The sequence below is a fragment of the Somniosus microcephalus genome, chromosome 11 (assembly GCF_052327205.1).
Source record: "Somniosus microcephalus isolate GS21.2 chromosome 11, FLI_Smic_1.0, whole genome shotgun sequence".
Taxonomy (NCBI): domain Eukaryota; kingdom Metazoa; phylum Chordata; class Chondrichthyes; order Squaliformes; family Somniosidae; genus Somniosus; species Somniosus microcephalus.
The window spans coordinates 34208032-34221926 of NC_140997.1; the positions used below are offsets into that span (position 1 = coordinate 34208032).

The following is a 13895-nucleotide window of genomic DNA, read 5'->3' on the forward strand; positions in this document are numbered from 1 at the left end:
CGGGAGATTTCCTGCCGCTTCCAACTGAGCCGTGGTCCGCAGCCGAACAACTCAGCAGCCACCGGGAAACAGCCAGGGCTTTTGCGCCTATCCCAACTTCGCATCACGGCCTTCCATCTTCACACGTACCAGTGGAGCTAAAGAATGCTGAATTTGTATTCATTCGTCATGATGCCCATAGGGATCCGCTCAAGGCCCCTTACACAGGCCCTTTTCGCATACTGGAGACAGGCGACAAGAGTTTCTCTGTAGACATCGGTGGTAAACCCGACGACATATCCATTGACTGTCTCAAACTGGCACACCTGGACATCGACCGGCCGGTAGAGACTGCACAGCCACCACAACGTGGTCGACCTCCCGCTGCATCCACACCAGACCGAAGGCTTCCATCCGCCAGCCCGCCTGCTGTTCAACAACGTCCACTCCAAGAATACAGGAGTCGCTCTGACAGGCTTGTCAGACCTCCTAGTCGATTGACTTTTACTGTTAAAGACAATTCTGGGGGGGCGCATGTGGCGGAGCCACCAGGGGGACTCTGATCTAATGTACATAATTATCTTTAACAAATTATTGGCTACAGAATGAATCTGTATCTTTGTTCATATCATTGCATGTACATAGCGCGGTCCCTTTAAGAATGAGACCAAACGCGATGACATCACATTGATCACGTGATCCTCCAGCGGCGGGAAAACGTGATGACGTCAGGCTGGAGAGCCGCCCTAGCCAGTCCTCGTGGAGCCAGCAAAGAGTACAGACCTGTAATGTAGTTCTCCTGTGTTTTCGTTTTAAACTCTGTTGATTAGTATTAAACATCGTTTGTTTGATAGACTGACTCGACCTCAGTCCTTTAGTTAGGAATCTAGCCATTCCTACAAAGTATTAGATTTGGGCAGAGGAAAGTTCACACAAGGGGTGTTGTGCACAGTGAAGAAACCAAGTAATGTTTCTGTAAATAGTTATGATAAATCACTGGAATTACTGATAAAAGACTGTTTGATGTTTGGCTATCTTGGAGGGGAATGGGGAATGGGTACCATGCTGACTTTGAGGATCATAATTAGCATGTGGTAGCTATGAGGTACAAAGATTTTATTTAAACCGTAGAGAAATTTGAGAGAGGAGGCTGCTCTTTGATGGGCGAAGACTTTCAAAAACATTGCTCTTGTGCATCTGTGAAGGTGTTCTTAATGAGGGTGGATCTCAGCAGCACTAGCAACTGCACCTGCTTCATATTCTTCACAGGCCTGATCTTTGGCATCAGTAGCATCATCATAAGCCTCTTTGACATCCTCCAAGACATCTACCATCAATCTTCTCCTAATAGCCAAGTTATGAAGCACAGCATGCTATCACAATTCACGAAACAGTGCTGGGCACATATTACAGGAACACCCACACTGATTTGATCACCTTAAAGCATCCCAATAGCTTACTTAATTCTAATTCTTTTCCTACTGGGTGCTTTATTGTGGCACTCCTATACAGCACTGGGAATAGCGGATATCCCTTGCCTTCCAATAGCCATACTGCCCGTTGTCCCTACTGTTGAAATGGAGCTGAGATACTAGATTCGTGAAGTATAAAAGCATTATGGCAGCTCCCTGCATGTCAGGAATTCACAAGAAGGAAACTGTGCCTATCGTCACAAAGGAGCTGCACATTTAGTGAATGGAAGCCTTTGCGGTTGATACAAGTATGAGAGTTCACATTTTGGGCACACAATGCTACATGGGTGTCATCAATAGTCCCCACAACCCTTGGTAATGTAGAAATTCTATAAAAATTTATTGCACAGTCATTTGTCTGGGCCCACTGTCGCGGCTGCCCTGCCAAAGAGGGCATCGGTGACTTTGCCTTATACAGGAATGTACAGTGAATTGTTTGATCTGGCAAAAGTCCCCTGTGGATCCCTAGAATGAGCCTGTTACATACAAGTTGAGAGTTGTGATCACTTTCTCTGCTGTACTGTGTGCTTCGGTTGTAAATCTGACTGCAGCAACAAACAGAACTCTTCCAAAGCTTCATGACCAAGACACAGCTCATGCAAGAGATCTTGGAAAGTGCACCTAAGTCAATACATCCTGCTGACTGGGTACTACTGGGATTGACTGGCTCTCCTCTGTTGCAGCCTGATTAATCTGGCTTAACAGCTGCTTCTTCAGCCCGCTCTGAAACTTGTCACATCTCGGCTCTGCCCCAAATTCCTGGCCCAGCAAAGGTGCAAATCCCTTTCCCCAACCCAGGAATTTCAGGGCCATTAACATTAGTGCTATGGCTGCAGTCAGAGATTCTTCAAAATTAAAGGGAGCAGGGATGTCATGATGATCATGTACAAAGTAGCATTTGTCTCCATCCATGAAGCACTATTTTTAGAAGTGGTTTTATAAATATTTTTGAACCCAAAGCTTAATTCTAGTATTTACACATAAGCTCTAAATTGAGCAATTTAATTTCTCAATTTTGTTTAGCACAAATATTTATTAAAAGTGTTTATGGAATTTAGACAACTTGTGAGTTTATTGGTTCCTTCCATTCATTGAGAACACTGTATATAATCCAAGGATAAGCATCGAGTGTATTCTACGTACATAGGGTGGAACTTCTAGGCTCTCTGGGGTTCCCCGCATACAACGGTCAATTGATCAGAAAATCGTGGATGCTTTGCCTGCAATTTTGATATTAATGAGAGGAAAAGGACAGTGTTATGATAAGCTGTCGCTGTGTACAAGGCCCTACCAATAGAATGGCATCTTGGAAAGTTTCGCCCAGAACCTCTACCTCTGTTAAAATAGCAGAGTGAGGAATTTGATATCAGCACGTTAGGCATTTATTGCTCTCAGTGATTTCCAAGCTAACAGAGAATAAGATATTCTAAAGATTAATACCACAAGCACAATGGGCAGTACAGGAAACTTTGTGATATCCGGCACAGACGGGACCGGCGTGTTGCCGATCTATCAAAACTGCCGGACATACAAAGTTAATGTTGAAGCATACGGAGGTTTTCATCTCCGTATCTGACAACAAACACTGTGCTTCTAAAGAGTCGGCTGCAGCTGCAAGCATCTGTAGCTGAAGCTGTTGCTATAGCTACAGACCTTGCAGTGGCTGACTGGGGAAAAAAAAGAACGAGATCTAAAAATTTTTACAGAAAACGGCTCCTGATTTTTGCCGTTAGATCGAGTATTCCGGACATACAACCTCCGGATAAACCAAAGTTTCCTGTAATTGGTTTTATCGGGACAACTCAGTAGATAAAATTAACATTAGCTTGTAGGTTCCCTATCATAGGAGAAAGGTGATCGCCCTTTTCCTGATGATGGTGAGCCATGGTTTTGCAGGTGGCAGGACCTCAGATACATAACTCAAAGTTATTTTTAGGGCTGTCAAGCGAGTAAAAATATGAATTGCGATTAATCTTGTAATTAAAAATTTTAATCTCAAATTAACCTTGGTTTTAATTGTATATTTAATTGAAACAGTTGCTGCATCCATCTCATTGAAATTTGTTTTATTACTGATGCTATTATCATCCAAAAAATAACCTGGTGTAAAAACCTTGTTTTTCTAATGCTGGATTCATATTGTTGGTCCTTCTTTATAGTTCCATATTTATTTACACAGACTTGCACAGAAAAACTCAAACTGAACTTTTTATATCTGAAGCGATCATCAAAAACTTTTGAGTCCTCATATCTAAAAGTGTAAATTTAAAAAGGAAATTGGTAGCTTTACATAACTACCCCCTCCCCCCAAAAATTCAATGCTGCATACGAGTGTAAGAGGAACTTCAGTCCTATTTCTTGCTGCCATTTAGCCAGTTACTTAGACAGACAAGTTTGTTCATGTTTTTGGGAGATGATGATGCTCGCCTCTTATTTACAATCCGACCTGTAAGTGAGGAAAGTAATTTGCGTGACACCATTGTCGCCGGTGTTGCCAAGTATTTACTTGCCAGCTTTGCTAAATGTTAATGGCCGCCAACATGCTTCAACCACCATTTCAATAAAGCACTTCTAGATCTAATTCTGCTTGTATGAGCTGGAATTCAAAATTATCCCACCTCACACTACGGTCTTCAAGGGTTGAAAAAAACGGGCGCTAACTAATCAGCAGCGTGTTTTACACCCGCCCAGACCAGGGGTGTAAAACAGGCAGCCAATTCGTTAGTGCCTGTTTAGCATGACAATCGAAGACCAATTTCACCCTCCATACATTTCCAGTAGCTACTATAACCATTCGCTAATTTTTTCCCTCCTTAGCCTAGAGATGCTGAAGCAATTGTAGGGCCCCCAGTGGTATCTTTGCTGAGATCAGTAAACTCAGCACAGACCAGAGATCAAACGCAAAACCATCCTGTGCTGCATGACACGGTACCACAACACAGCCATGATCTTATTGAATGGCGGAGCAGGCTCAAAGGGCTAAATGGCCTACTCCTGCTCCTATTTCTTATGTTCTTATTGCAATAACCAACTAAACTATTCAAGAGCTTTTCGGAAGAGTTACTCCTACAGGTATTTAAATAAGAATCTGGAAGGACAATGAGAAATGAACATGTCATACCTGCGAAGCTATGGATTTCAGATGAAGTCTCCACGTTTAAACCTGTATTCCAGATCTCCTCAGATAAAAAGGATAAATGCTGAGAAAACAAAAATAATAATGAAAGATAAGAATAAAAAGGAATAAATTACATTGCACTTTCTAAAATTACCCTCCTCTTCCTTCTTCCCGCCTGCTCACCTAAGATGTTCCAAATATTCATTCCATTCCACTCCTCCTCCCCACCCTATCAACTATCACAACCAAAAAGATCAGAAAAGAGATGCAAGTCAGATCTGTCATGGAATGGAAAACATCCAGCCAGACAATAGGAGTACAGTTAGTGGGAAGTGCCTTCTATTGCCTAAAGGAGAGGGATGTGGATCAAGCATCAAACGTAATACATCCGCACACATTATAAAGAAAACCTTCCGACTCTGTCGGAAAGAATTCTTTGCATTCTCTGTCTTATTACTGTATTATGTTATTTCACCATATATTGCTGTTGCTTTCGCTATTCTGACCCTCCCAAATGTTGTGTAGCAATTGATGTTATTCTCGCTGTATAGGAAGGCTTCATGCCTCAATCTTTCTGTCAAGTCTGACACTACGTTATGGCCCAGCTGCCTCAAATATTCTGCTTATCGCATCTGCAGTCCTGATCAGTCTGAAGCATCCCAAACCAACTTAATGCCTGGTTGTAGCTTCAGTAAATCAATCATTGGAGCTTCCAAATACTTTATTGAAAAGAAACATCAACTGCTGTCTTCCTGCCCTTCCAGCGATCATTCCTTTAGGTCCATTGCAAAATCGGTCTCATAGGGTCTGGTAACCCCCATTTCCATTCTGCTTTTGTCCTGATGATACAAGAACTAGCTCTCCTAAAGAAAAAGCTAAACTTTTTGGATTAATTTTCACCTCCAACAACAACAACAACAACTTGCATTTATATAGTGCCTTTAATGTAATAAAATCTCCCACGGCGCTTATACGCACATGGTGTTGGTAAAGAACCTCCCTCTGTTCCATTCTCTTGAATGAGATAAAGATTTATCCTTGTCCAGTCTACATGGATACCAATAAAGATCTGATGGAGTCTCCATACTTAAGCTGCCTCCTGCTCATCAATCTCTTTACTCCCAGTAGACCTTGGAATGTGCTTGTTTTCACCCTCTAACTATTCCAACAACTATCCTATTGCTCTTATATTAATACTGTTCAATATTATGAATCTTGAAAGTTCTTGTCTAATCCATGATTTTTGGTATGGCCATTCTGCTGTGATCTTGTTTCTGGGACACTGTTCTTGTTCATTTCAGTGAGTCATCTGCCATTGCCCAACAAAACTTTTTCATTCTGGCTATATAGTTTCCTCTCAAGTCACGAAAAATGTTATACTTCAGGCTCATCTTCTGACTCACTTTCAATTAAATCATAAGAACATAAGGACATAAGAAATAGGAGCAGGAGTAGGCCAATCGGCCCCTCCAGCCTGTTCCGCCATTCAATAAGATCATGGCTGATCTGACCCTAACCGCCAATCTACTATCACAGAACTATCTCCTGAAACTAACAGAATTAGACACACGAAATAGGAGCAGGATCAGGCTACACGGCCCCTGGGCCCGCTCCGCTACCCACAGGGCCATGACCGATCCGAACCGAGACTCATGTCCAAATTCCTGCCCGCTCCCCGTAACCCTTAATTCCCTTTACTTCTAGGAAACTGTCTATTTCTGTTTTAAATTTATGTAATGATGTAGCTTCTACAGCTTTTTGGGGCAGCATATTCCATGGACCTACCACCCTCTGAGTGAAGTAGTTCCTCCTCATCTCAGTTTTGAAAGAGCAGCCCCTTATTCTAAGACTATGCCCTCTAGTTCTAGTTTCACCCATCATCGGGAACATCCTCCCCGCATCCACCCGATCCAACCCCTTCACAATCTTATATGTTTCAATAAGATCGCCTCTCATTCTTCTGAACTCCAATGAGTAGAGTCCCAATCTATTCAACCTCTCCTCAGATGTCCATCCCCTCATCCCCGGGATTAACCGAGTGAACCTTCTTTGTACTGACTCGAGAGCAAGTATGTCTTTTCTTAAGTATGGACACCAGAACTGTACGCAGCGTTCCAGGTGCGGTCTCACCAATACCTTGTACAACTGAAGTAATACCTCCCTATTTTTATATTCTATCCCCCTAGCAATGAAAGCCAACATTCTATTGGCCTTCTTAATCACTTGCTGCACCTGCATACTAACCTTTTGAGTTTCATGCACCAGGACCCCCAGATCCCTTTGTACTTCAGTACTTTCCAGTTTCTTGCCATTAAGATAATAACTTGCTCTATGATTTTTCCTGCCAAAGTGCATAACCTCACACTTTCCAGTATTGTATTCCATCTGCCAAATCTCTGCCCACTTACTTAGCCTGTCTATGTCCCCTTGCAGGTTTTTTATGTCCTCCTCACTCACTACTTTCCCTCCCATCTTAGTATCATCTGCAAACTTTGACGTGTTACACTCGGTCCCCTCCTCCAAATCGTTAATATAGATTGTAAAGAGTTGGGGACCCAGCACTGACCCCTGCGGAACACCACTAGTTACTGATTGCCAGTCTGAGAATGAACCATTTATCCCAACTCTCTGCCTTCTGTTAGATAGCCAATCCTCTATCCATGCCAGAATATTACCCCCAATCCCGTGATTTTTTATCTTAAGCAATAATCTTTTGTGTGGCACCTTGTCAAATGCCTTTTGGAAGTCTAAATACACTACGTCCACTGGTTCCCCTTTATCCACCCTATATGTTACTTCCTCAAAGAACTCCAGCAAATTTGTCAAACATGACTTCCCCTTCATAAAACCATGCTGACTTTGTCCTATTAAATTATGATTATCCAAATATCCTGTTACTGTCTCCTTAATAATGGACTCCAAAATTTTACCTACCACAGATGTTAGGCTAACTGGTCTATAGTTTCCAGCCTTCTGTCTACTGCCCTTTTTAAATAAGGGTGTTACATTAGCAGTTTTCCAGTCTGCCGGGACCTTTGCCGAGTCCAGGGAGTTTTGGAAAATTATTACCAATGCATCCACAATCCCTACCGCTACTTCCCTCAAGACCCTAGGATGTAAGCCATCAGGTCCAGGTGATTTATCCGCCTTGAGTCCCATTATTTTACCGAGTACCCTAAGGCCCTGGCTTCCATCCTTCTGTATGTCAGCAGTCTTCTCACTGACCATCCAACCCTGTACAGTTTTGCCAATGATCCCATTCTACGTGCATCAACTTCTCCCAGATGCAAACCCTCCAGTCCCCTTGCAGTGTAATGCCTGAATCACTATATTGATATCCTCCATGCTCACCAATGGGACAATGAAAACTGTCACTCAATTCTTCAAAGACATAGCTTCATGTTTGTTGCATATCTAACTAGCAGCTACCACCACTTAGCTTTAGCTCCACCTTTAAGTCCTTCTTCATCTATCAACAATCTTGGCCTCTTCATAGAATCATACAGCACAGAAGGAGGCCATTCAATCCATCATGCCTGTGCCAGCTCTTTGAAAGATTAATTTAAAGCAGCACTCGCTCGCAGGTACTCAGGACATTAGAATCTGTGTGCTTTTCGGAGTAGCCTATTTCGAAGGCAGTTTTTTTAACTTCCAATTTGCTTAGAATCATAGAATGATACAGCACAGGAGGCCATTTGGTCCATCGTGCCTGTGCTGGCTCTTTGAAAGAGATATCCAATTAGTCCCACTCCCTTGCTCTTTCCCCATAGCCTTGCAAATTTTTCCCCTTCAAGTATTTATCCAATTCCCTTCTGAAAGTTACTATTGAATCTGCTTCCACCACCCTCTCAGGCCATGCATTCCAGATCATAACAACTCATTGTGTAAAATATGTTTTAAGAACATAAGAAATAGGAGCAGGAGTAGGCCATTCGGCCCTTTGAGCCTGCTCCGCCATTCAATGAGACCATGGCTGATCTTCTGCCTCAATTCCATTCACCGGCCTTATCGCCATATCCCTTGTTGCCCTTGCTAGTCAGAAATCTATCGACTTCTGTTTTGAATATAGCCAATGACTGAGCCTCCACAGCCCTCTGGGGTCGAGAATTCCAAAGATTCACCACCCTCTGTGTGAATAAATTTCTTCTCATCTCAGTCCTGAATGGCCTACCCTTTATCCTGAGGCTGTGGCCCCTGGTTCTAGACTCCCCAGTCAAGGGAAACATTCTCCCAGTATCCACCCTATCAAGCCCTGTAATAATTTTGCATGCTTCAATGAGATCCCCTCTCATTCTTCTGAATTCAAGAGAATACAGGCCTAGTTTACTCAATCTTTTCTCATACGACAGTCCCGCCATCCCAGGAATCAATCTCGTGAACCTTCGTTGCACTCTCTCTATGGCACGTATATCCTTCCTTAGGTAAGGAGACCAAAATTGTACACAGTACTCCAGGTGTGGTCTCACCAAGGCCCTATATAATTGGAGCAAGACTTCTTTACTCCTGTACTCAAATCCTCTTGTAATGAAGGCCAGCATACCATTTGCCTTCCTAATGGCTTGCTGCACTGGCACATTCACTTTCAGTGACTCATGTATAAGGGTACCCAGGTTCCTTTGAGCATCTGAATTCCCCAATCTTTCACCATTTAGGAAATACTCTGCCTTTCTCTTTTTTCTACCAAAGTGGATAACTTCACATTTATCCACAATATAATCCATCTGCAAAGTTCTCGCCCACTCACTGAGCCTGTCGAGATCCCCTTGAAGCCTCTTCACATCCTCTTCGCAACTGACACTGCCACCTAGCTTTGTATCATCAGCAAATTTGGAAATGTTACATTTAGTCCCCTCATCCCCTCATCCAAATCATTGATATAGATTGTGAATAGCTGGGGCCCAAGCACTGATCCTTGCGGTACCCCACTAGTCACAGCCTGCCATCCTGAAAAAGACCCATTTATCCCTACTCTTTGTTTTCTGTCTGTTAACCAATTCTCAATCCATGCTAGTATATTACCTCCAATTCCATGTGTCCTAATTTTGTTCACCATGTAGGAACGGAGGTTCCTATCAAAAAGACTGAGTTCGACTCAGGTAATTAAATTAATGAACTTTAATGAAATCAAACGAGTTTAAACTAGGAACTGCTAGAACACATCAATGACAGGTCTACTCTCCTTGAGGGCTCCACGAGGACTGATCCCCTGATCAGGAGACTAACGTCATGACGTCATCACGTTCTTCCCGCCATTGGGGCATCACGTGACTAACGGCATGACGTCATCACGTTGAAACCGTGCTGTAAAGGTAACTAGGCATTGTACAGTCAAACAGTGTAATTAAAGGTACAGGCACAGACAGTAACTACATTGCTGTTAAAGGAATTATGTACAACCGCTCTGAGTCCTTTGGTGGCTCCGCCACAACCAACCTCTTGTGTGGCACCTTATTGAAGGCCTTCTGAAAATCCAAATACACCACATCTACCAGTTCCCCTTTGTCTACTCCACTAGTTACAACCTCAAAGAACTCCAATGGGTTTGTCAAACAGGACTTCCCTTTCATAAATCCATGTTGACTCTGGCCAATCTTACTATTAGTTTCTAAGTGCCCAGTTATTGTATCCTTTATAATAGATTCCAGCATTTTCCCAACTATTAATGTGAGGCTAACAGGTCTGTAGTTCCCCATTTTCTTTCTCCCTCCTTTCTTAAATAGCGGGGTTACATTTGCTATCCTCCAATCTGCCGGAACCGTTCCAGAATCTATAGAATTTTGGAAGATGACAGCCAATGCATACGCTATCCCAATGGCCACCTCTTTCAAAACCCTAGGATGTAGGTCATCTGGTCCTTGAGATTTATCAACTTTTAGTCCCATTAATTTTGCTAGTACTGTTTTTTTATTAATAATAATTTCTTTAAATTCCTCATTCTCGCCACACCCTTGGTTTTCTCGTATTTCAGGGAGATTGACTACAACTTTCGGGTTTTAGTCCCGCCTCCATCGAGATGCGGCCAATCCACGCGATTTTTCCTTGATTGACCTTGTTGAGCCCGCCCAGCGGGCTCAGCAGGCCAAATAAGGGCCACCCGGCAACGGGTGACGTCACAGACTGAAATTTCATCTGTCAAGACGTCTTGACAGATGAAATATCAGTGTTTCACAGCTGTTTGAAGCTGTCAAACACTGACAGTCTTATTTCTAACATGAGTCCTTCTACGCAGACTCAGTTAGAAATATTGCCGGCAGTGAAAGCTGAAGGCTGTCACTTTTGACAGCTCGCGGCCATTCTGCTTTCAGTGCCGGCTGAATGATGGACTCCCAAAGCCTAGAGGAAGAAAGGCTGTAAAGGTAAGTACAGGCAATTTAAACTTCTTCACACACTTTAGACACACCAAACACACTTACCTTTGCACTCATGCACCTATCACTCACCTGAACACCGACATCTCGACCCCGCCAAGTCCTTCAACCCAATGGCCCACCTGCTCTAACCTGGCGTGGTTTGGAGCCGTCGGGAATCCCACACGACACCCTTCAAAATAGGGATTAGGCTGTTAACAGGCAGTTAATTAGCACTAATCCCTTCCCGCCTCGGGTCGGCGGGTCCCAGTGCGGGGCGGGTACCCGCCTCCTTTGAAACTTACGTGGAGGCGGGTTTTGGGCGGGATGGTGTCGGGATCCCCGAATTCGGGATTTTTGCCCCCCCCGCATGCCTAAAAGCCCGCCTCACGGCACACTAAAAATCAACCCCAAAGTATTTATTTAATTTCTCTGCCATTTCCTCATTCCCCATTCCCCATTATTGATTCTCCCGTCTCTGACTGTAAAGGACCTACATTTACCTTCACCAATCTTTTCCTTCTCACATACCTATAGAAGCTTTTACAATCCGTTTTTATATTTTTCGCTAGTTTGTGCTCATATTCCATTTTCCCTTTCTTTATCAATTTCTTAGCCCCCCTTTGCTGATTTCTAAAAAGATCCCAATCCTCAGGCTGACAGCTTTTTCTGGCAACTTTAAAAGCTTCCTCCTTTGACTTAATACTAGCTTTAATTTCTTTTGTTAGCCATGGTTGGATCTCTTTTCCTTTTGGGTATTTATGCCCTAGAGGAATATATGTTTGTTGCAAATTATACATTATTTCCATCAATGTTAGCCATTGTATGTCCACCTTCATACCTTTTAGTGTAGTATCCCAATCTACCATGGCCAACTTGTCCCTCATACCCTTGTAGTTTCCCCTGTTTAGATTGAATTTCCTCTGTTCGTGTCGCCTCTGGTTCTTTTGCCAATCACCTTAAATCTGCCTCCTCTGGTTACCAAGCGTTCTGCCATTGGAAACAGTTTCTCCTTATTTACTCTATCAAAATCCTTAATGATTTTGAACACGGTAGTGTATGTACCTTTAAGACAGAACTACTTTTACAGCTCCTGTATACTGTAGTACCGGCAGTGACCACACCTGTATATAAGCCTTGCGCATGCCTCTGTACCCCCAGTCTTGAGACTACCCTCCTCCAGTAAATACCTGTTTATTGTTAAGTTACAGCATCCGTGTGGTTATTGAAAAACATCATACTCTCAGAATCACGGATCTAACAGTGGCGACGAGTGTCGATTCGAATCTACCTGCAACTCTGCATTTCCCTTCGAGGATTCGCTCCGGGAGGGCGGTGAAAGAAAGTCGAGGCCAGGAACATGGGCGTCGACCACGAGCAACCGCCCAGTCGTCCGGCAGAGAGTGAACATCGCAGGGGAGGCTGTGGAGAGCCGGGCTTGGTTCCCCAGCCACGACGATCAGCAAGAGACTGAGGACAGGTCCAGCGCAGACCCTTCCCGGACAGCGGCGGCTGGAGCCGACCAACGGCGGAGAGAAAGCCGAGCAGCGTTGACGGGATAAGACAGAGGGTGAAGCGCACAGGGCGCAGCCAGGGGTTGAAAACCGAGCGGCGTCGAGAGAAAAAACAACAAACTGGAGAGAGAGAGGGTAAAGCAACAGCCGGGTTCAGGACCAAGCGGTGTCGAAAAAAAAAAGAACGCGCAGAGCACAGCCAGGGCTCAAGGGCTGAACAGTGTCCACGGGGAGAAGAAGGGAGAGCGCGGGAGATGCCATTTTTAGAAGCCGCAGCGGAGAAGAAGGGCGAACGCGGGAAGGAAGGAAAGCGCGGGAGACGCCATTTTGTGCCAGCGGAGAAGAAGGGGAAGCGCGGGAGACGCCATTTTTGACAGTAAATCACACCCAGGGATGCCGAAGAGTGGCAGTATCTTTACGTTCGACAATGAAGTCGAAGATTGGGCGACATATGTGGAACGTATTGAGGTGTACTGCAGGGCGAATGAAGTGCCAGATGCTAGGAAAGCACTGGTTTTGTTAAATTCCACGGTTGCAAAAACGTATGCGTTACTGCGAAATCTAATAACCCCAGAGAAGCCAGTGAACAAGAATTTCGAAAGCATAGTAGAAATCCTACAGGACCACTTAAACCCCACACCGCTGCTGATAGCAGAACGATTTAAGTTCCATAAAAGGAACCAACACAAAGAAGAAAGCAATGCTGAGTACCTAACGGAACTGCGCAAGCTATCAAAACACTGCCAGTTTGGAGCGGGACTAGCAGATACGTTAAGGGACAAGTTTGTGTGTGGGCTACAAAGTGAAGGAAGCCAGAAACGGCTTCTATCAGAAAAGGATCTTACGCTGGACAAGGCTTTCAGTATGGCAGTATCACACGAAACAGCCGCAAGGGGCGCTGCAGAGATACAACGGAGACCGCAAGAATATGGCACCAATGAAATGTCCTATGGAACAGGGAAGTGCTATCGCTGCGGCAGAACAACACATGACCAGAAGGATTGTTGGTTCAAGGACCAAGTGTGCAGACAGTGTGGGAAAGCAGGACACATAGCAAGAGTCTGCAGGTCTGGGAAGAAAACCAACAGTAAGAAATCTCCACAGGAGAAGTACAAAAAGGTACACCAGGTGATGGACAGTGGTTCAGACGAACAGAAAAGTGACACAGACTCCGGAAGCAAGGAGTTGGGTTGTCTGAAACTACATAAGGTAACCAAAATGGAGGATCACCAGACTATCTGGGTTACACTCAAGATAGACGGAGTCCAAGTGAAAATGGAATTGGACACAGGATCAGCCCTAACAGTCATAAACTAAAGGGGCTACATGCGGCTATTTTCACATATAACCTTGAAAGCTACAGAGATTGTCTTGAAGACGTACACGGGGCAAAAAGTCTACCCCAAAGGAAAAATAAGGGTGAAAGTGATATTTAAAGGCCAGGAAATACCTAAAATGGATATAT

At 44.0% G+C, this 13895-nt stretch overlaps 1 protein-coding gene across 3 annotated transcripts in view; it reads right to left on the bottom strand.

Moving 5' to 3' along the window:
• rhbdf1a (rhomboid 5 homolog 1a (Drosophila)) overlaps positions 1-13895 on the bottom strand; it is a 423866-nt gene that overhangs the window by 237561 nt on the left and 172410 nt on the right. For all 3 annotated transcript variants that reach the window (XR_015079926.1, XM_086000460.1, XM_086000461.1), the window contains exon 3: positions 4573-4651. The gene's annotated coding sequence lies outside the window, so the exon portion shown is untranslated. The remainder of the gene's footprint in view (positions 1-4572; positions 4652-13895) is intronic.